Source organism: Musa acuminata, unplaced genomic scaffold (assembly GCF_036884655.1).
Source record: "Musa acuminata AAA Group cultivar baxijiao unplaced genomic scaffold, Cavendish_Baxijiao_AAA HiC_scaffold_49, whole genome shotgun sequence".
NCBI lineage: Eukaryota > Viridiplantae > Streptophyta > Magnoliopsida > Zingiberales > Musaceae > Musa > Musa acuminata.
Window position 1 is genome coordinate 40,001 of NW_027020331.1, and position 2,500 is coordinate 42,500.

Below are 2,500 nucleotides of genomic sequence, written 5' to 3' on the forward strand. Positions count from 1 at the left end.
CCCGGGTGGCACAGGGCTGGATGGGGCTTTCGTATAGCAGGGACGGTGCTGCCTCTCGCTTCGCTCGCTGTCCGCCGCTCGCCGCTCGCTCGTGCAGCCAAAAATGGCCAGTTTTGGCCCGTTTTTGGGCCGTTTTGGCCAGTTTTTGGCCTGTTCTTGCATTGCGCGGTGACCGTCGAGAGCGGAGCAAAACGTCAGCCATCTCAGCACCCTGGAACCCCCCGGGTGGCACAGGGCTGGATGGGGCTTTCGTATAGCAGGGACGGTGCTGCCTCTCGCTTCGCTCGCTGTCCGCCGCTCGCCGCTCGCTCGTGCAGCCAAAAATGGCCAGTTTTGGCCCGTTTTTGGGCCGTTTTGGCCAGTTTTTGGCCTGTTCTTGCATTGCGCGGTGACCGTCGAGAGCGGAGCAAAACGTCAGCCATCTCAGCACCCTGGAACCCCCCGGGTGGCACAGGGCTGGATGGGGCTTTCGTATAGCAGGGACGGTGCTGCCTCTCGCTTCGCTCGCTGTCCGCCGCTCGCCGCTCGCTCGCGCAGCCAAAAATGGCCAGTTTTGGCCCGTTTTTGGGCCGTTTTGGCCAGTTTTTGGCCTGTTCTTGCATTGCGCGGTGACCGTCGAGAGCGGAGCAAAACGTCAGCCATCTCAGCACCCTGGAACCCCCCGGGTGGCACAGGGCTGGATGGGGCTTTCGTATAGCAGGGACGGTGCTGCCTCTCGCTTCGCTCGCTGTCCGCCGCTCGCCGCTCGCTCGTGCAGCCAAAAATGGCCAGTTTTGGCCCGTTTTTGGGCCGTTTTGGCCAGTTTTTGGCCTGTTCTTGCATTGCGCGGTGACCGTCGAGAGCGGAGCAAAACGTCAGCCATCTCAGCACCCTGGAACCCCCCCCGGGTGGCACAGGGCTGGATGGGGCTTTCGTATAGCAGGGACGGTGCTGCCTCTCGCTTCGCTCGCTGTCCGCCGCTCGCCGCTCGCTCGTGCAGCCAAAAATGGCCAGTTTTGGCCCGTTTTTGGGCCGTTTTGGCCAGTTTTTGGCCTGTTCTTGCATTGCGCGGTGACCGTCGAGAGCGGAGCAAAACGTCAGCCATCTCAGCACCCTGGAACCCCCCGGGTGGCACAGGGCTGGATGGGGCTTTCGTATAGCAGGGACGGTGCTGCCTCTCGCTTCGCTCGCTGTCCGCCGCTCGCCGCTCGCTCGTGCAGCCAAAAATGGCCAGTTTTGGCCCGTTTTTGGGCCGTTTTGGCCAGTTTTTGGCCTGTTCTTGCATTGCGCGGTGACCGTCGAGAGCGGAGCAAAACGTCAGCCATCTCAGCACCCTGGAACCCCCCGGGTGGCACAGGGCTGGATGGGGCTTTCGTATAGCAGGGACGGTGCTGCCTCTCGCTTCGCTCGCTGTCCGCCGCTCGCCGCTCGCTCGCGCAGCCAAAAATGGCCAGTTTTGGCCCGTTTTTGGGCCGTTTTGGCCAGTTTTTGGCCTGTTCTTGCATTGCGCGGTGACCGTCGAGAGCGGAGCAAAACGTCAGCCATCTCAGCACCCTGGAACCCCCCGGGTGGCACAGGGCTGGATGGGGCTTTCGTATAGCAGGGACGGTGCTGCCTCTCGCTTCGCTCGCTGTCCGCCGCTCGCCGCTCGCTCGTGCAGCCAAAAATGGCCAGTTTTGGCCCGTTTTTGGGCCGTTTTGGCCAGTTTTTGGCCTGTTCTTGCATTGCGCGGTGACCGTCGAGAGCGGAGCAAAACGTCAGCCATCTCAGCACCCTGGAACCCCCCGGGTGGCACAGGGCTGGATGGGGCTTTCGTATAGCAGGGACGGTGCTGCCTCTCGCTTCGCTCGCTGTCCGCCGCTCGCCGCTCGCTCGTGCAGCCAAAAATGGCCAGTTTTGGCCCGTTTTTGGGCCGTTTTGGCCAGTTTTTGGCCTGTTCTTGCATTGCGCGGTGACCGTCGAGAGCGGAGCAAAACGTCAGCCATCTCAGCACCCTGGAACCCCCCGGGTGGCACAGGGCTGGATGGGGCTTTCGTATAGCAGGGACGGTGCTGCCTCTCGCTTCGCTCGCTGTCCGCCGCTCGCCGCTCGCTCGTGCAGCCAAAAATGGCCAGTTTTGGCCCGTTTTTGGGCCGTTTTGGCCAGTTTTTGGCCTGTTCTTGCATTGCGCGGTGACCGTCGAGAGCGGAGCAAAACGTCAGCCATCTCAGCACCCTGGAACCCCCCGGGTGGCACAGGGCTGGATGGGGCTTTCGTATAGCAGGGACGGTGCTGCCTCTCGCTTCGCTCGCTGTCCGCCGCTCGCCGCTCGCTCGCGCAGCCAAAAATGGCCAGTTTTGGCCCGTTTTTGGGCCGTTTTGGCCAGTTTTTGGCCTGTTCTTGCATTGCGCGGTGACCGTCGAGAGCGGAGCAAAACGTCAGCCATCTCAGCACCCTGGAACCCCCCGGGTGGCACAGGGCTGGATGGGGCTTTCGTATAGCAGGGACGGTGCTGCCTCTCGCTTCGCTCGCTGTCCGCCGC